At 43.5% G+C, this 20,513-nt stretch overlaps 1 long non-coding RNA gene across 8 annotated transcripts in view; it reads left to right on the forward strand.

Annotated features, from left to right (window-relative positions):
* The first annotated feature begins 264 nt into the window (after positions 1-264).
* Positions 265-20,513, forward strand: part of LOC103345341 (uncharacterized) — a 189,552-nt gene continuing 169,303 nt past the window's right edge. For 2 of the 8 annotated variants that reach the window (XR_016222240.1, XR_016222246.1), the window contains exons 1-2: positions 586-719; positions 809-903. This is a non-coding gene — a long non-coding RNA (uncharacterized LOC103345341). Of the gene's footprint in view, positions 720-808; positions 904-2,745; positions 2,890-5,318; positions 5,568-11,192; positions 11,512-20,513 lie in introns of those variants that run through there. The other 6 variants (XR_016222243.1, XR_016222242.1, XR_016222247.1 and 3 more) reach the window with 6 other exon arrangements.

Consider the following 20,513-nt stretch of genomic DNA (forward strand, 5'->3'; position numbering starts at 1 on the left):
GATTTTAATATATATAAAAGAACATAACCAAATAGAAACTGATGAGAGGGTTAAGCAAGATTCTTAGGTTCAAGGGCAATATATACAATGAAAGGTGTTACTAGGCACAACAAAAACAAATAGACAACATTTTTGAAGGACAAAATACAGACTAGGAAACAAATAAAGATCAGTGAGACCAAGAAATAATACTCAACCGTTTCAAATCAGTACTAAAAATCTCAAACTCACAGAAAAATAAAACAAGAATATAAAGAAAAGACCTAGAACCCAAACACTGGGTATATTGTAACTCATAGAAACGTTTATTAGGAGCCCCAACTCACAGGATCACAGACAATGGAACAGGGAAGTAGCTCAGGAGATGGTCTGGAAGGTGTCGGCGCCCTCTGCTGTGGCAGTGTCGTGTCCCAGGAAAAGGAGAGACAGCTTCACACTTGAGCCCAGGGTGCCCACTGTATTCCCGCAACACAGCACAGTCCCAAGAAAGGCCCGCAGGCTGCATCTGATTGGCTGCGTCTCCTCTGACGCCATAAGTGCGCGCCATTGTGTGAACTACCCAAGCAGGTTGGCCTGGGCAATGCTGTGTGAATCTTCTTTCTGGGCTCCGCTGCTCTTGGCTTCCCGGCTCTGCTCCTGGTCGCGGCCTCCCGTGGTCAGCCTTTCCGCTCCCTGTTACGGAGACCTCAGGACCAGGACTCCTCAGAAGCTGGAAAATGGTGAGTGAGGTCCAGTCCCCTCAGGCCCGCAGGATGTGAGCTGGGCCACAGCCGGAGCCCTGAGGGTCTTGTCCTGGCCCTGTTTGCAGTGACGGTGGCTCAGCTCTGGAGCCCCGAATCCGCCGACATTGTTGATGAGGACAGGAAGGACTTCGAATTCAGACTTCAGATCTGGCTGTCATGGGTGAGAAGCTGACTTGCGGGTCCTCTGTCCCACCTTTCTCTCTAGGGATGACCGGAGTCTCCTGAATTGCAAACAAGGTTTAATGTCAGTAACCCGGTCCTTTCAGTGTAGCTCTTCCTAGGGCCCTGCGTCGCTTTATGTTAATAATAACACAAGATCTCAAACCGGGTAAATTATGAAAAAAGGGTGTTATTTGACTCAAGGTTCTGCTCAAGGTTGTGAGGCAGCATCTAGCGATGGCTTCTTGTTGGCAGAGGCTTGGGGTGCCGCAGAGACCATGTGGCCAAGTAAACGGAGTGCTGGTGTGGCCAGTGCAAAGTGGCTTCTATAGCAGACCCCCTGGAGATAGTCCATTAATCATATGAATGGATTGAGCCTAATCATTGCTTGGAATATCCCACTTGGTCCTGTAGATTAAATTCTTATACTTGGAATTAAAAATCCCTGTAAGTTTATTTTTTTTCTTAAAAAAGATTTATTTATTTATCTGAAAGTCAGAGTTACACAGAGAGAGGAGAGGCAGAGAGAGAGAGAGAGAGAGAGGTCTTCCATTCGATTGTTCACTCCTCAATTGACCACAACAGCTGGAGCTGCATCGATCTGAAACCAGGAGCCAGGAGCTTCCTCTGGGTTTCCCACATGGGTGCAGGGGCCCAAGCACTTGGGCCATCTTCTACTGCTTGCCCAGGCCATAGCAGAGAGATTGATCAGAAGTGGAGCAGCCGGGTCTTGAACCTGTGCGCATATGGGATGCTGGCACTTCAGGCCAGGGTGTTAACCGGCTGTGCCACGTAGCCATCCACAAAGAGTTTCAGAGGGATAAACCATGTTCAATAAAGAGTATGAAGCCTGTCCCCCCCCCCTAAAAAAAAATCTCAGGGCCATTTCCCTGGCATAGTGAGTAAAGCCGCTGCCTGCAGTGCTGGTATCCCAAATGGGTACAGTTTCTAGTCCTGGCCGCTCCACCTATGCTCCAGCTCCCTGCTAATTCCTCTGGGAAAGCACTTGGAGATGGCCCAAATCCTTGGCCCCTGCACTCAAGTGGGAGACCTGGAAGAGGCTCCAGGCTCCTGGCTCCTGGGTTTGGATTGGCCCAGCTCTGGTCATTTCAGCCATTTGGGGAGTAAACCAGCAGATGGAAGACCCCCCTCTCTCTCTCTCTTTCTCTTTCTCGCTCTCTCTCTGCCTCTGTGTAACTCTGCCTTTCATATAAATAAATTAATCTTTAAAAACAAACAAAAAATCAGTAAATGTCCAAATCTTCTCCCACTTTGCCAAATGTTAACTGCTCCTTGAAGTTCACAACAGCATCAGTGATTTTCTTTATGGCATATTTCATTCAGTTTCAGTTAAAATACTATTGCTAAAATAGTATTGTCTTTTTTCCCCACTAGGAAATTTCTTAACTCTTTAAAACACTTATTTTCTGTCTATGAACCTATCATATTAGAGGAAAGCCAAGAATGCTTACCTGACACCCAAGTGTAAAGAAATTTTGTTTGGAGTGGGTATTTGTAGTAGTGGTTAAGATGTTCCTAGGACTCCCACAGTCCCTGTCAGAGAGCCCTGGTTTGCATTCCAGCTCTGCTTCCAACCTAATGCTCACCTGAGGAAGAAGCAGGGATGGTTGAAGTACTTGGGTCCCAATCACCCACATAGGAGGATCTGATTTAATTCCAGCCTCCTGGCTTCAACGTGGGCCAGCCCTGGCCTTTGCATGCATGTGAGCAGTGAACCATTTAGTGGAAGATCTCTCTGTGACTGTCTCTGCAGCCCTACTTGTCAAATAAAAATACATTTTTTAAAATACTGTACATTTCTTCTTATCTCCCTTAAATGCAGACATCTTATTAAAATGTCATCAGTTTGAGAATCCTCTTGGAAGCTTTACAGGGCAATGTCTCCCTAACACACGCCTCTCTTTCCCTTGTCCTGAGTTGTGGGTGATGACAGATTTTCCAGGGGCCAGATCCCTAGGAGTATCAGGTGAGTGCCAGCCCCTGGCTGTTTCTTCCTAAAGAACAGGAGTAAGAAGGGGGACATTGGATGTCTCCAAGGCAAATGGTATCTACTGTATACCCTCCATCAATGTTGCTAACCCATTGGGACACTAAAATTTCTTCTCCCAAGTGCAGTTCCTACCTCGGGGGACATATTAGTGTCAGCTAATTTGATGCTGATATTGAAGGGGCAGGACAGAAATGAGTTATGCCCTCTAGGTTCTATCTGCCTTATGCAGAAAGGAAATCTTTTGTAAAGGTAAAGAAAGACCTGACCTAGCTAAGTGGTGCCAGATTTGAAAAGCAAATGCACATGCATTTTGCATCCACAGATTTGGTTTAATCAGAGTATAATTTGTCAATTTTGAATGTCTAGGAAGATCAGCTTCTGTTGGCTGAGAAAGTTTAAATTTGAGATTATTTTCATGCCTGGTATAATAAAAACTTTATTTGACTTTGTCATTTTTGGCTCAGAGATCCTAAGACCTCTGGAATTTCCTGAATGGTAGGCCTGGCTCTGTTCCTGCCTAACACACACATTTCAGATGGTAGCTAAGTCTATGTTAATGAGATGACTCTGGGTAGGATCCCTAAACAACATCAGAACGGGAACAGGGCATCAGAAAGAGCCAATACTTGCTTTCCACTGGCATCTTCATGGGGCTGCATGGTACTTATTTTTATATTTAGTCTATGTCTTTATGTTTGCCTTTAAAATATATTTATGTATCTTCAGTTGATATATATAAAATATCATATGCCTTTTTTGTGGCGAGAACACTTAAAATCTAAATTCTTCATTATTTTCCTTAGAACACATTGCTATTAACTATTATTATGTTGTACAATATACATTTTGAAGTTATTCTTCCTATGGAATTGAAATTTATTCTCCTTTGAGCAACATGGCCTCAAATCCCCTCCGTGTCTCTTTAAATTTAAATAATTTTCCTGTAGATGATCCAAAGTTGGGTCTTGGTCTTAAATGAACTGTGTCAGTCTCTTAATTGGAGTAATTAGTTAATACACATTTAAGATGATGATTGCTGTATTTGGAGTAATATGCAGCATATTTGAAATTGATTCCCCTTTATTATAATTCTTTTTAAAAGTCTTACTGATTTTTATTTGTTTGAAAAAGATCTAGAAACAGAGGAAGAGAATGATCTTATATCTAATGTTTCAGTCTCTGAATGCCTGCAACAATTGTGGCTAATTCAGGCTGAGCACAGGAGCCAAGAAGTCCTTCCAGGTTTCCCACATGTGTGGCAGAGATCCAAATACTAGAAGCATGAACTTCTGCCTGCCACAGCATGCATTAGAGGGAAAGTGCATCAGAACTGGGATAGCTATACTCAAACATGACATTCTGATATGGGATGTGGTCATCAGAAGTGGTGTATAAACTGCTCCACCCAGCACCCATGCCTGTCTTTGTTTATAAAGTTTCCCTAGTTTTCTCACTTATCACTTTATTTTTTTAAGATTTATTTTATTTATTTGAAAGACAGAATTACAGAGAGAGGTAGAGACAGAGAGGGAGGTCTTCCATCCGCTGGTTCATTCTCCAGATGGCTGCAATGGCTGGAGCTGCGCCGATCCAAATCCAGGAGTCAGGAGCTTCTTCCTGGTCTCCTGCATGGGTGCAGGGGCCCAATTGTGGGGAGCAACTCGGACTATACTGTTACTGGAATTAAGACTTATTCTATGCATCTGCTCTCCCACAATATGGCGCTGGGAGAGAAGAAAACAGCTTCTACACAGCTGCCTCCAGTTCAGCCAATAAACTGTAGGACTTGCTCCTAATTGGAGGAGAGCAGCGTACTCGGCGTGTGGGCAGCCGAGTTAGGATTGGCGGAGGAGGACTATAAAGGAGGAGAGAGACGGCATGCACCAGGAACATCTAAGGGGAATACCTGTGCAGCCCCCGAGAGAGCCGGCCGGCGGTGTGCCGCTTCCCTGCGGAAGTGGGGAATGTGGCAGGGGGAACCGCCCTTCCACGGAGGTGGAAGGGACAGTAGCCAACCCGGGAAGAACCAGCAGCAAACCCGGGGAGGGCCGAGCAGACAAAAGAACAGCGCAGGGTTTAGTGTCGTTCCTCCACGAAGAGGGGGAGCGACACCCAATGACTTTTTTTCTGGTAGATTATGTAGAAACAAACAAAGTGAATTCCTTTTTGTATCTTCACTTAATTTTTTAAAGATTTATTTATTTATTTGAAAGGCAGTTGCAGAGGGGCAGAGGTATAGTGAGAGAGAGAGGGAGAGAAGTCTTCCATCTGCTGGTTCACTCCCCAGAAAGCCTCAATGGCTGGAGGTGTGCAGATCTGAAGCCAGGAACCAGGAGCTTCCTTCTGGTCTTCCCACAAAGGTGCAGGAGCCTAAGGACTTGGGCCATCTTCCATTGCTTTTCCAGGTCATAGCAGAGAGCTGAATCGGAAGTGGAACAGCCAGGACTCAAACCAGTGCCCATATGGGATGCAGGCACTGCAGAAGGAGGCTTTACCCGATACACCACAGCACTGGCCCCTATTCAAATCCTTTTTCCAGCTAACTATATTGTTTTTTGTTGCTACTATGCCGTTTTTCCAGTTCCATACCTATTCTGTGTCTCAGTCCTTTGTCAGATGCATAGTTTGCAAATGTTTTAGCTCATTCAATTGGTTATATCTTCATTTTGGTGGCTGTTTTGTTTATATTTTTGTTTTTGGTTTTAGGAATCTTCTTAGTTGATATCAAAATTATATATTTGTGTTTTTATTGCCTGTACTTTTGAGATCTTATCCAAAGCTATTGTTTACGTCAATGTTGTATAGAATTCCCCTTCTTCTTTATGAGATTTATGTCTTACATTTAGATCATTGATTAAATTTGTTTTTGTTTAAGGTAAGGTTGGGGCAGTCTCCTTTCAGTCTTCTGCGTATGAATACCCAGTTTCCTCTGGACCATTTACTGAAAAGATTTATTTCTTTAGTGTATTTTTGGAGTATTTGTCAAATGTAAATTATCTGTGGATGTATGGGTTTTTTGCTGAGACCTCTATTCTGTCCCATTGGTCTATCTGTTTAAATGCCAGTGGTTACAATATCTGTTATAATTATAAAGTAATACATATAATATATGACACAATAAATAATATGTAATATACAACATGTAATAATATGTATATAATATAATTATATATATTGTTATATATGTATTAACAGATATTATAGTATACTATCTGTTATAAATATCTGTCTTGAATTCAGATATTGTAGTGATACCAGAATGCTGTTCTTCAGTATTGCTTTGGCTGTTTGAGGGACTTTTTGACCCAATACTAATTCTCCAAAACATTGATTTATTTGAAAGTCTGGATATTAGAGAAAGAGAGGGAGAGACAGAAAGAGATCTTCCAACTGTTGATTCATTCCTCAAATGGTCACAGTGGCCAGGCCTGGGCCAGATGGAAGTTAGGAGCCAAGAGCTTCATTTGAGCCTCCCTTGTGGGTGGCAGGGCCTCAAGTACTTGAGCTGCCTTCCATTGCTGTCCCAGGCCATTAGCTGAGAGCTGGCTCGGAAGTGGACCACTTAGGTCTCAAGCCAGAGCACATTTGGGATACCAGCATCTCAGATGGGGACTTTACATGATATGCCACAATGCTGACCCCAGTTCCATATTATTTTTAAGTTCATTTTGTGTAATACTATGAAGAATTTTAGTGATGTTCTGATGGCAGTTTTTAACCTTTTATCTTCAATTCCTTTCATCACTATTTGTAAATTTTTTCTTGTAGAGGTCTTTCACATCCTGGGTTATATTTATTCCAAGGTCTTTTGTTTCCTTGCAGCTGTTGTGAATCCAATTGTTTTTATAGTTTTCAGTGAGTTCACTTTGGATACAAAAGTGCTCCTGATTCTTCTGTGTTCATTTTGTATCCTGCAACTTTGGTGAATCCATTGATTAGTTGCAAAAGTCTCTTGGTAGAGTCATTTGGTTTCTCTGTATATAGAATCGTGTCATCTGGAAACAGCACATAATTTGCTTTCTTCTTTCCTATTAGCAGCCTTTTCTTTCTGCCACTTGCCTACTTTTTTGGTCCAAACTTTCAGTGCAATATTGAATAACAGTGGTGAGACACAGCATTCTTGTCTGGGCCAGATCTTGAATGAAATGCTTTCAGCTCTTTGCCATTCTGGAGAATGTTAGATATGGGTTAGTCATATACATGCTTTACTGTATTGAGGTATAATCCTTCTAAAAATATGTTGCTCACAATTTTTTCATAAACTGATGTTAGTTTTTGAATGCTTTAATTACCCCAATTGAGATAATTCTAATGATTTTATCCATCATCCTGTTGATGTGATTTATTTTCTTTTTGGTTTGCATGCATTTAACTATCCCATATATCCCCAGGACACATCCTAATTGGTTTTTATTTGCTGTAGGACTTGGATAGCTAGTCTTATGAAAATTTTGTGTCTATAATCATCAGGCATATTGGTCTATAGTTTTATATTTGAAAGACAGAGATCTCTCTGCTGACTCACTCCAATTTTGGAATCTAGACAAGGCTTTCTTCATGGATGACTTTGAAGGGGATTCATCTCTTTAAAGTGTTTGGAGTAATTTTAGAAGGACAGATGTCAGTCCTTTAAAAAAGATTTAGAATTAGTAATGAAGACAATATTTTAAATGCACCTAATTTCCTCAGTAAGATTACTAAATTAGCTATATAGTGAATCATAGTGAGGTTTCAGCATTTGGTAGTCACTTGTTGTTCAATGTATCTTTAAGTTTATTATCAGTGTGTTGTCAGTTCATGCACTGATTATCACTAATTTCATGAGAATGGGGATGACTTACAGGATTTGAAATAGAAAAATTACATTATAATAACACAGATCTTCATAACATCTGCAAAGTCGATAAGGTACATAAATAATCATATGAGTCATTTAAACGATATTTGAGTTTAATTCCTTTTAGCTGATATGCCTTTACTAGGTGTCAATTATAAACATAATTAATAATTCACTGAGCAATCAAAAAATAAAGCTGTAAGTTTCCTAGAAAGAATTCTGACATAACAGTATGAGTAGTTGTGTGGACCCTCACTTCAGTAGAATTAATCAAAATAACTTTAAAAAATAATAAAGAAGGGCTGGTGCCGTGCCTCACTAGGTTAATTCTCTGCCTGCGGCATCAGCCTCCCATATGGGTGCCAGGTTCTTGCCTGGTTGCTCCTCTTCCAGTCCAGCTCTCTGCTGTGGCCTGGGAAGGCAGTGGAGGATGGCCAAGTGCTTGGGCCTCTGCACCCGCATGGGAGACCAGGAGGAAGCACTTGGTTCCTGGCTTCAGATCAGCACAGAGCCAGCCATAGTGGGCATTTGGGGAGTGAACCAATGGAAGGAAGACCTTTCTCTCTGTCTCTCTCACTCACTGTCTAACTCTATCTGTCCAATAATAAAAAAAAAGAAATAATAAAGAAATATCCCTGCAAAGTTTCTAGAAATGGTCCCAAATACATTTAGCACATAAATATTATGAAAATGTAAGATTTGCTAAAAGCAGAGGGACTCAGTAGTACTATTTAAATCTAGACCTGATTTCCCTCTCCCCTCTCTCCCCTGCCCTGACTTAGAAGGAAACTTCTCCATACAGGAACAATGGGAAACATAGGGTTCCCCTTGCTGGGAGCTGCCACCTGGGGAGAAAGACATCTTTATTTTTTTTTAAAGATTTATTTATTTATTTGAAAGTCAGAGTTACACAGAGAGAGGAGAGGCAGAGAGAGAGAGGTCTTCTGTTGGTTGATTCCCTTCTCCAATAGCCGTGAGCCGGAGCTTCACCAATCCAAAACCAGGAGTCAGGAGCTTCTTCTGGGTCTCCCATGCGGGTGCAGGGACCCAAGGACTTGGGCCATCCTCCACTACTTTTCTAGGCCATAGCAGAGAGCTGGATAGGAAGTGGAGCAACCAGGTCTTGAACTGGCGGCCATATGGGATGCCTGTGCTTCAGGCCAGGGCATTAACCCACTGCACCACAGCGCCAGACCCAAGAGAAAGATACCTTGATTTTTCCTATCTGCAGCTACCTGATGCCAGAATTATGTTCTATATAAATACATCTTAGAGATAGGGCTCAATCCCACTCAAGTGACAGAGGCTCTATACTGGGCAGAACACTTGGATCTTCTATTACACTCAACATCCAGAGTAGACAAATCTATACAAACAGCATATTTGTAGTGGCTTTAGTTTCAGATTGTTGGGGACATGGAAGAAAAGCAAAAGAGTACTTTTTTACTTATTTATTTGTGTTTATTTTATTTTTACATTTATTTATTTGTTTGAAAGGCAGAATTACAGAGAGGCAGAGAAAGATCTTCCATCAGCTGGTTCACTCTCTCCAAATGGCTTCGATGGTTGTGGCTGGAAGGCTGGAGGCCAACACTTCATTTTAGTCTCCCACATGAGTTCAGAATCCCAAGGCACAGTGGGATGTCAATATTGCAGAGGGTGGCTTGATCTATTGTGTCACAACATCAATTCCTTTTGTTAATTTTAGAAGCAAGGAGAGGGGGAAGATAGGTGTACCCCCTCATGCTGGTTCACTCTCAAAATGCTCACATCAGTGAGGCTGAGTTAACTTAAACCTGGGAGCGACTAAGGCAGGCATGGCAGTGCAGCAGGCTGAGCCATTGATCAGGATGCCCATGTCCCATATCAGCATGCTGGGTGAGGCGCTAGCTATTGTGCTTTCAATTCATATCGAATACTGTGAATTCTTTTGCTAATGTGCAAAGGAGGCAGCAGATGAAGGCAGACTTGAATTTCTGCCTTCCATACTGGAGACCTGGATGGAATTCCTCAACCATGTTGGGCTTGCCACAGCCCTAAATGTTAGGGGCATTGGGCAGAGCTATCTAGTCAAAGGGAAATTTCTATCTCTCTCTCTCTCCCTCCATTTCTAAATGATTAGCCAATTAATTTTAAATAATTTAGCAAAACCAAGAGTTGGGAACTCAATCTAGGTTTCCAATATGGCTCAAATTTTCTTAACTACTTGAGTTTTTTACTTATGGTTGATGTGGTTCCAGGTGGGCATTAGCAGAAATATGGAATTAGGAATGCAGCTGGGAATGAAATCCAGGCATTCTGGGATGTGTGTGTCCCAAGAAGTATCTTTTGCTTTTTTAAGATTTATTTATTTGAGCTACTTTTTTCAGATTTTATTTATTTGTTTGAGAGATAGAGTTACAGACAGTGAGAGGGAGAGATGAGAGAAAAGTCTTCCATCCACTGGTTCACTCCCCAAATGGCCACAATGACTGGAGCTGTGCCAACCCAAAGCCAGGATCCAGGAGCTTCTTCCAGGTCTTCCACATGGGTGCAGAGACCCAAGAATCTGGGCCATTTTCTACTGTTTCCTCAGACCATAGCAGAGAGCTGGATCAGAAGAGGAGCAGGCAGGTCTAGAACCAGTGCCCATATGGGGTGCCAGTGCCTAAGGCGGAGGCTTCACTTACTAGGCCGCAACACCTGCCTCCTGAGTTACTTTTAAGAGTTACTTATTTGTTTGAAGGGGGGAGGCAGAGAGAGACAGAGTGTGAGATCTCGTCAGCTGATTCACACCCCAAATGACTGCAATGTTAAGGGCTGGGCTGATCCAAAGCCAGGACACAGAGCTTCTGGGTCTTCAACATGGGTGCAGGCGCCATCTTCTGCTTTACCAGGAAAATTGACAGGGTGCTGGATCAGCAGTGGCATAACTAGGACTCGAACTGGTGCCCATATGGGATGCTGATGCTGCAGGTGGCAGCTGTACCCACTGTGCCACAGCGCCAACCCTAAAGCAACATCTTCAGCAATAGATTCACCTCACCTTTTTTCTTTTGGGTGATTATAAATTGTCAGACTGAATTGCATGATAAGTGAATTATATTATCATCTTCGTGCTACATAAACAACTTTATAAGGGTCCAACATTGTGGTATAGTGGGTGATGCTGCTATGTGTGATGCTGGCATCCTATTTGAGCGCTGGTTCATTGCCTGGCTGTTCTATTTAAGACCCATCTCTCTGCCAATGTGCTTGGGAAAGCAGCAGAAGATGGTCCAAATACTTGAGGAACTCCCTCCCCACCAAGGGGAATCTGGATGGAACTTCTGGCTCCTGGCTTCTCTTGACCAAGCCCTGGCCATTGCAGCCATTTTAGGAATGAACCAGAAGATACAAGATTTCTATCTCTGTGTCTCTTTTTCTTGATGTAACTCTATGTTCTTTTTTTTTTTTTTTAAAGGTTATGTGAGGGACTAATGTGAAACCATGGGTTAAGCCACTTCCTGAAGTGCCAGAATCCCATATGGGCACTGAATTAATTCCTGGCTGCTCCACTTTCTATCAGGCTCTCTGGTAATGCATCTGAGAAAACAGCAGAAGATAGCCCATCTGTTTGGGCTGCTACAGCTGGCATGGGAGACCCAGATGGAGTTCAAGGCTCCTGGCTTCATCTTGGCCAAGCCCTGCATATTGCAGACAGTTGGGGATACGATCTCCATCTCTCTCTCTCTCTCTCTCTCTCTCTCTCTCTCTAATTCTGACTTTTAAATGAAGAAAAATAAATGTTTTTAAGAAGTTATATGATTTCTGAAATTGTACAAAGGATGTATTTAATTTTTCATATTTTTGTAATACAGTATTTAAATCTCAAATCCACATAAAATTTTACTTCTGTAAGTTACACAACATATTTATATGTGGTTATGGATATAAATGTAATATAAACTAGATGGATAATGATGATGATTGTTTTAAGATCAAGGTATTATAGGAGAGATGACATTAATCTTGTCTGCGTGTCTTATTAAAGATTACATTTACAAAATAAATTAATACCCCCCCAAAAAAAAGGTCAGACACACAGGTACCTGATTAGATATTTTAGTAGTGGTGTCAGAAAAGACCAACCTTAGGCGTTAGCCTTGTGATAGAGTAGTTTTGGTCACTGCCTGTGATGCAGGCATCCCACATTGTAGGATCAGGTTGAGGCCTGGCTACTCTGCTTCTGATCCAGATGCCTGCTAATGTTCCTGGGCAGGCAGTAGAAGATGGTCTAAGTAACTGAGCCCTTACCACCCAAGTAGAAGAATCAAATGGAGTTCCTGACTCTTGGCTTTGTCTTAGATACAGACTTGGCTGTGGCACCCATTTGGGAAGTGTACAAACAGAAGGAAGGGACCCGTTTCTCTGTCTCCCTTTCTCTGCTTTTCAACTAAATAAGTAACTACTAGAGATGAAACGACTAATCTCAGGTCAAAATCCTCCTGAGTGTCCTAATTAGTCCATCCACTCTCTGGCCATCACTTCCTTTACCTTTACCACGGGACCATTTATTCCTCTGCAATCAGCACAAATTAGTTACTCAAACTCTTGTCACTTTCTCAGTGCTCAAAATAATGCACTACAGAGATTATATGGAAACCATACTGAAGAAAAAGAAGAATGAGTCAAGATTAGCCAGCTGTCAATGAGGATGGTCTTCCAATGTTTAATCCTCTCAGGAAGTCTTATGGAATCCTTATTTTCAGTGCCAGTAGGAGCAGCTTCTATTGAGAATTTTTGAGAGTTTTGTAATGACCAGGATGAAAAATTCCAGAGGAAGGACTTGAGGACACACTACTTCATGGTGACAAGCTGGTTCTTTGATTCATGCAAGTTCAAAACTTTCTATTTAAAGAAATATGACTTTGAGATATACATTTCAAGGCCCAATTGTCTCTATGATTTGAGGAGGTACCTAGGCTTGGAAGCTCAAGACTGAGGTTTCTGCACATGCAGAGCAGTCAGTGAGAGGCAGTGGCAGGATTAGAGAAGACTTAGGAATGTGAGCGGGGTAATCATACCTTAAGCATAGAGAAAACTGAAATAGACTGTGGGCCCAGAGTCAGTAAATGCCACCAACCCCTACTCAAGCCCATATCAACTCTGAACACCGCATTTGAGTGGGAGCACCAATAGCAGTGGAGCCTTTGTGATTCTTGGATCCCTTCTTTTGACCTCTTTGTTTAGATGGTGGCATCAATCCTCTAATGGAAGTAAAGGTTCAGGTCCAGCTCTCAGATCTAAAGCACATATTTATTAGGTGGATGGATACATGAGAGGAAAAAGAACTTCAGGAGCTTATACATAATTATCAGACATTGGAATTTTGCACAATGAATTTGAAATGTATTCACCTGAAGACCCATTATTTTATTTTAATTCATGCACTAGAATAGTTTTCCCAATTCTGGAATATACTTTCTGGATACATTCAGTAGATGAGGGAAAGTATCTTTGTTAAAGGGTTACATATGAGTTTCCACAGCAATATTTATTTCTTGTTTATGTATCGTATTATTTCTTTACTGATGCTTTAAACAAGCACCTGTAACAAGTAGATGAATGTTTTACAACTCTAATTTTCAGAATTAAAAATGAAAATAAATGAGGATTTCCAGTGCGGCTGGGTTGCTGTGGGCCCCTTAGACATACATAGAATGTCACTCACAAGCAGGCTGTCAGCTGTGGCTGGAAAGTGTGTTTCTGGACTAACTGGCATCTCACTGCTAATAGCTTCTTATGCCACATGTGTGACCTTGTGGCTTTTAATCATACTTTCAGGGTGGGTGCATTCTTTCACCCAGAGCTAGCAGAGGAGGGGCCTGAGCCTCTAAGGAGATGGACAGTCTCCAGGAGACACCCGCTGTCTCCATAAACCCCAAGACAATCACCATATAGGATGTGAAACCCCTGTCCAATGGACACCTCCACAGAATGACCCAATGAAAAGAGCAATGCCTTAAAAATCCAGGACACTTCCAAAAAGGCAGTGTCCCATTCAGGCACTCCTCCTGGTCTCCTCAGACCAGATGCTTTTTCTGTCACTTTTCAATCATATAAATGTTTCTTTTCTGTCAAATAGAAGTTTCTGCCTCTTTGCAAGCTGTTTCCTGGCTTTGTATTTCTATACTAAGCTGAGGAATAGAAACCACGCAACTCGTTCCTGCAACCACCCTCCCCTCTGTGACTGGTAACATCAAAAGTTGTGACAGTTGGCCAGCGCCGTGGCTCACTAGGCTAATCCTCCACCTAGCGGCGCCGGCACACCGGGTTCTAGTCCCGGTTGGGGCGCCGAATTCTGTCCTGGTTGCCCCTCTTCCAGGCCAGCTCTCTGCTGTGGCCAGGGAGTGCAGTGGAGGATGGCCCAGGTGCTTGAGCCCTGCACCCCATGGGAGACCAGGAAAAAGCACCTGGCTCCTGGCTCCTGCCAGGATCAGCGCGGTGCGCCGGCTGCAGCGGCGGCCATTGGAGGGTGAACCAACGGCAAAGGAAGACCTTTCTCTCTGTCTCTCTCTCTCACTGTCCACTCTGCCTGTCAAAAAAAAAAAAAAGAAAAAAGTTGTGACAGTTATCATCCAACACTGTACCCCCATTTAAATTTCTCAATTCATAGCAGGTTGCTTTCAAATGTGAATTTGTCAAGCCAAATCCATCAGAATTCATTCCGGTTAGCACATGGATGGAAATGAATTCAGATGTACCATGTCATAGCAAGGCTGAATACCCAGGAGGTATACAAATCATCCTTCCTTTCCAAGTAGAGGAGTGCAGAGGCTTGTGGGAAATGTAGTCTTCCCCAGTCATGGCATCACCGCCACAGAAGTGTGGAAAGGGTTTTTTCAGGTTCCTTCTAAACATGGGTCATTTGCCCACTCCTGCCCTCCTCCACGGAATTCCAGACCTGAAGTTCTTCTGATTCTGCTCCATAGACACCAAACGGAGTCTCTAACCCTGGAGGATGCTTTCTGGGTTGACAATTAATCCCAGCAGGCAACAGGGGTTACTGGGGAGTTCACTTATTAGGAACAGAAACATGCATGGTTCTCAGTTGGGAGAAATCTTACATTGAGTTGCAGGCCATAGGCCTCAGTCTGTGAGGAAGGCCATACTGGCATTTGATCCTCAGATCTGAAGCCCAGAGAATGTGCAGCATGGCTTACATTTCAGGTGATTAAGCTGTCAGATGTGGGTGCTCTGCCAGGAGATTTGTGTTCTTACAGTTCTTACAGTTCTTACAGGAAGCTCCACAAATGTGGTCAATCTGAGATGGCAATGTGGCAAAGAAATCTGCAGGTTGCATGAGTAAGGTGTGTGCTTTGAGTCTAGTTTGAACTCAGCCATCGTGGATCCTGTAACTGACCTATATGGCATAGATTTATACAACTGTAGCATGTGACCATTCACAACATTAATGTAATATCACAAATTTTCAGGAAAATTACTGTGAAGTGTGTGCAAGCTCTCATACGATGGGGCAGTTGTATTTGTGGGGTTTTGTGATGCCTCCTCAGAACAGAACTTTCTGGTGCTTTCCTGTGTCCTGCAGAGTATTTTTATTTGAGTTTGCATAAGTTTATATAAAATCTAATTTTCAGGGGCCGGTGGCATGGCTCACTTGGTTAATCCTCTGCCTGTAGCACCAGCATCCCATATGGGTGCCAGTTCTAGTTCTGGCTGCTTCTCTTCCAGTCCAGCTCTCTGGGAAGTCTAGCTCATTGGGAAGGCAGTGGAGGATGGCTCAAGTGTTTGGGCCCTGCACCCGCATGGGAGACCAGGAGGAAGCTCCTGGCTCCTGGCTTTGGATTGGCATAACTCTGGCCATTGTGGCCATTTGGAGAGTGAACCAATGGAAGGAAGACCTTTCTCTCTGTCTCTCTCTCTCTCACTGTCTGTAACTGTACCTGTCAAATAAATAAACAAAATCTTTTTTTTTTTTTTTTTTTTTGACAGGCAGAGTGGACAGTGAGAGAGAGAGACAGAGAGAGAAAGGTCTTCCTTTGCCGTTGGTTCACCCTCCAATGGCCGCCGCTGCAGCCGGCGCACCGCGCTGATCCTGGCAGGAGCCAGGAGCCAGGTGCTTTTTCCTGGTCTCCCATGGGGTGCAGGGCCCAAGCACCTGGGCCATCCTCCACTGCACTCCCTGGCCATAGCAGAGAGCTGGCCTGGAAGAGGGGCAACCGGGACAGAATCCGGCGCCCCAACCGGGACTAGAACCCGGTGTGCCGGCGCCGCAAGGTGGAGGATTAGCCTATTGAGCCACGGCGCCGGCCAATAAACAAAATCTTTAAAATAATCTAATTTTCAAAGACAGTGGTTTCTGTGAGGAATATGAGAGAATTGCATGGTGACCTTTCTAGGAAAGTAGATTGAGCTGAATGAGTAAACTCCATGAATAAAATTGCACCTGAGAGAATATCCCTGTGGCCTACACACTCTCACTAGTGTGGGGAGCAACTGGGAGCAACTCGGACTAGACTAAGTTACTGGAATTAAGACTTATTCTATGCATCTGCTCTCCCACAATATGGCGCTGGGAGAGGAAGAAACAGCTTCTACACAGCTGCCTCCAGTTCAACCAATAAGCAGCAGGACCTGCTCCTGATTGGAGGAGAGCAGCGTACTCGGCATGTGGGTAGCAGAGTTGGGATTGGTGGAAGAGGACTATAAAGGAGGAGAGAGACAACATGCACCAGGAACATCTAAGAGGAACATCTAAGAGGAACACCTGTGCAGCCCCCGAGAGAGCCGGCCGGCGGTGTGCCGCTCCCCCGCGGAAGTGGGGAAAGTGGCTAGGGGGAACCGCCCTTCCATGGAGGTGGAAGGGTCGGTAGCCAACCCGGGAAGAACCAGCAGCAAACCCGGGGAGGGCCGAGCAGACAAAAGAACAGCGCAGGGTCCTGTGTCGTTCCTCCATGAAGAGGGGGAGCGACACACTAGGGCTTCACAATAGAGGAAAAGAAGACTCAGAAAGGTGGAGACCTGTCTTTGCATGACCAAGAATTATTGATGCTTTGCCCAGAGGGATCAAGGTTTGAGATATGTTGCTTAATCTCATCTGTAAGCTACCAAAGCCTAGTTGATATTGGAAGTTTTATATGAACTTTGAGAAGGAGGTGTGAGTGAATGGAGAAGGATAGGCAAGGAACTGGGAAATATTTCTTTTTGGAAGGATCTTGAAGGGGTGGCCTGCAGTGGAGATAACCTCTCATATATGAGAATCTTTCTACACCACTCTCTAACACACTCCAATTATTTTTTTTAACTTTTATTTAATGAATATAAATTTCCAAAGTACGATTTATGGATTACAATGGCTTCCCCCCCCATAGCGTCCCTCCCACCCACAACCCTCCCCTTTCCCACTCCCTCTCCCCTTCCATTCACATCAAGATTCATTTTCGATTATCTTAATATACAGAAGATCAGCTTAGTATACATTAAGTAAGGATTTCAGCAGTTTGCTCCCACACAGAAACATAAAGTGAAAAATAATAGATGATTTTTTTTAAATGATGATGAAATCAGATCAGACCTATTGTCATGTTTAATCCCAGTGTGAGTCAAGTTGGGAGTTGATAATTTCTTTCTTTCTTTCTTTTTTTTTTTTTTTTTTTTTTTTTACAGAGGATCAGTTTAGTATACATTAAGTAGAGATTTCAACAGTTTGCACCCCCATAGAAACACAAAGTGAACTATATTGTTTGAGTACTCGTTATAGCATTAAATCTCAATGCACAGCACATTAAGGACAGTGATCCTACATGAGGGGTAAGTGCACAGTGACTCCTGTTGTTGACTTTACCAATTGACACTCCTGTCTATGGCATCAGTAATCTCCCTATGCTCCAGTCATGAGTTTCCAAGGCTATGGAAGCCCTCTGAGTTCTCCAATTCTTATCTTGTTTAGACAAGGTCATAGTCAAAGTGGAGGTTCTCTCCTCCCTTCAGAGAAAGGTACCTCCTTCTTTGAAGACCTGTTCTTTCCACTGGGATCTCACTCACAGAGATCTTTTGCCAGAGTGTCTTGGCTTTTCATGCCTGAAATACTCTCATGGGCTTTTCAGCCAGATCCGAATGCCTTTAGGGCAGGTGGCAGCTTTATCTACTATGACAATGGTGGCCCTGATGATTCGTTCTTTTTGCTTTTTAAAGTTTTTTATTTATTTATTTGAAAGCAGAAATAGGCAGAGGCAGAAAGAGAGAGAGAGAGATCTTCCATCCCCTGCTTCACTCACCAAATGGCCACAACAGCCAGAGTTGGGCCAATCTGAAGCCAGGAGCCAGCTTTTTCTGGGTCTCCCACGTGGGTGCAGGGCCCCAAGAACTTGGGCCATCTTCTGCTCTCCCAGGCTGTAACAAAGAGCTGGATCTGAAGTGGAGCTGCAGGGACTTGAAACAACACCCATTTGGGATACCGGCACTTCAGGCAGCAGCTTTACCTGCTACGCCACAGCACTGGCCCCTTGTTGTTCATTCTTGACAATCATAAGCACTATACAAATTTAGCATGAGTCTATTTTTTATTTGATGATTGTTTACAGCCCTTATCTCAAGTGTTGAGAAACAGCCTTTTTTGTTTGTTTGCTTGTTTTTTTCTTTTTCATACTATTTTTTTTCTTTTTTTTATTTGTTTGAAAGACAGAGTTACAGAGAGAAGTAGAGACAGAGAGAGGTCTTCCATCTGCTGGTTCACCTCCCAGATGGCCGCAACGGCTGGAGCTACGCCCATCTGAGCCAGGAGCCAGGAACTTTTTCTGGGTCTCCTATGTGGGTGTAGGGGCCCAAGGACTTGGGCCATCTTCGACTGCTTTCCCAGGCCATAGCAGAGAGCTGGATAGAAAGTGGAGCAGCCGGGACTAGAACCATCACCCATATGGGATGCCAGCAATTCAGACCAGGGTGTTAATACACTGCGCCACAGCACCAGCCCCCTTTTTCATACTGTTTGTTAAACGCTTTACTTAGTGCTTAGTGTAGCATTAATCTTATGAGTATAAAGTTAATTGAAAATAGATCTTCATGAAAATTAAGAATTGGGGCTGGTGCCATGGCTCACTAGGCTAATCCTCCACCTGCGGCGCCAGCACCCCAGGTTCTGGTCCCAGTTGGGGTGCTGGATTCTGTTTCGGTAGCTCCTCTTCCAGTCCAGCTCTCTGCTGTGGCCCGGGAGTGCAGTGGAGGATGGCCCAAGTGCTTGGGCTCTGCACCCACATGGGAGACCAGGAGGAAGCACCTGGCTCCTGGCTTCAGATCGGCGCAGTGCACCGGCCGTAGTGGCCACTTGGGGGGTGAACCAATAGCAAAAGGAAGACCTTTCTCTCTGTCCCTCTCTCTCTCTAACTCTGCCTGTCAAAAACTAAAAATAAAAAAAAAAGAAAATTAAGAATTGGAATAGGAGAGAGAGGAAGAAAAGTGAGTGCATGGGTATGAGGGAGGGTAGGATGGGGAGTATCACTATATTCCTGAATCTGCAAACAGGGAATATATGGCATTTGGCTACCTTAAAGAATATTTAAAAAATTGAATGAACTGCGCTTTATTTTTTCTTAAAGATTATTAATTTGTTTGAAAGAGTTGCAGAGAAGGGGGGGAGAGAGATAGAGATAGAGATAGAGGGAAGACCTCTCTCTCTCTGTCTCTACCTCTCACTGTCTGTAACTCTACCTGTCAAATAAATAAATAAAATCTTTGAAAAAATAGTTAATAGCACCAAAATAACATTTAGTGCAGATTTTAGTGACAGCATAATATTTCTTTCCATGGTATACTACAATTTATTTGAACATTATCCTTAAAAATTTTTTTTTTATAATCACTGTTTAAACAAAATAGGTGGCAGCAAATAGTTGCACTAAAATAACAGTAACTTGTGTTTAAACTCTACTAATTAACAGAATTGTAGATTCTGTTTCAAGCAGATCTTTGCTGCCCCTTTTCATAGGTAAAGTGCTATTCCTGTGCAGCAGGGCTGATTGATTTTCTCTCTCCAGGTAATGAATTTCCTATTGTCCAATCATTTCTTTTTTTATCCTTTAAGATATTCGTGGTCGGCGCCGTGGCTCAATAGGCTAATCCGCCTTGCGGTGCCGGCACACCAGGTTCTATTCCCAGCCGGGGCGCCAGATTCTGTCCTGGTTGCCCCTCTTCCAGGCCAGCTCTCTGCTATGGCCCGGGAGTGCAGTGGAGGATGGCCCAAGTGCTTGGGCCCTGCACCCGCATGGGAGACCAGGAGAAGCACCTGGCTCCTGCCTTCGGATCAGCAAATTGCGCTGGCCGCAGCGGCCATTGGAAGGTGAACCAACGGCAAAAGGAAGACCTTTCTCTCTGTCTCTCTCACTGTCCACTCTGCCTGTCAAAAAAAAAATTATTCATTTATTTGAAATTCAGAGTTACAGAGAAGGAGAGAAGAAGGAGAGAGAGAGAGACAGAGATTTTCCATCCACTGGTTCAAGTCCCAAATGGCTACAATGGCTAGGGCTGGGCCAAGCCAAAGCCAGGAGCTTCATATGGGTCTCCCACATAATTGCAGGGGCCTAAGGATTTGGGCCATCCTCCACTGCCTTCCTGGACACACCAGCAAGGAGCTTGATCAGAAGTGGAACAGCCAGTACTCAAACAAGTACCCACATAGGATCTGGCATAGCACGTGGCAGCTTTATCCACTCTGCCACAGTGCTGACCCTTTCCATTCATTTCGGTCATCTTGCTTAGCACAACAGAATCTATGAGAAAACCTGAC

The sequence above is a fragment of the Oryctolagus cuniculus genome, chromosome 1 (genome assembly GCF_051225735.1).
Source record: "Oryctolagus cuniculus isolate XC-2025 breed Fujian yellow rabbit chromosome 1, ASM5122573v1, whole genome shotgun sequence".
NCBI lineage: Eukaryota > Metazoa > Chordata > Mammalia > Lagomorpha > Leporidae > Oryctolagus > Oryctolagus cuniculus.